We start from the raw sequence: 539 nt of genomic DNA on the forward strand, positions 1-539 counted from the left end.
TAGTAATATTTTGACTTACGTGAAACCTGAACGAAATGTAGAGAGTATAACGCGAAAATTTATTTTTATTCATGATAAAACGAATGATAACGAATAATAATGCAGCTTTGTATAGTAAAGAATGGTGTATAAATAAGAGCAAACAGAAAAAACAGACAAGCCATATGGGATTAAGCACCTAAATATTCTTGCACGCACAACCTGGATTTATTTATAGAAGATTCATCACAAAATCGTAATTATAATTTCTGCGGAGTGTTTTGAGAAAACCTCTATATTTTTTTTCAAGATTTTCATAATATAATAAGAAAATGTAAATAGGCATCCAAAGTCATATATAACGAAAAGAAAGAAAGAGGGTAACTGAAGTAAAGTAAATGGATGTTGTGGATGGATGTTGCAATTGTTGTCTGTTGCAATGCAGTGGGGAAATCCAGATGAAGAATCGCTAGAGTTGCAACAACAGCTGAGCAGACAAATAACGGATTTAGATAGGATTTTCATTCCTAACCCTTTCTTATTTTTGTTTATATATTTTG

Source organism: Penaeus monodon, chromosome 28, assembly GCF_015228065.2.
Source record: "Penaeus monodon isolate SGIC_2016 chromosome 28, NSTDA_Pmon_1, whole genome shotgun sequence".
NCBI classification, from domain to species: domain Eukaryota; kingdom Metazoa; phylum Arthropoda; class Malacostraca; order Decapoda; family Penaeidae; genus Penaeus; species Penaeus monodon.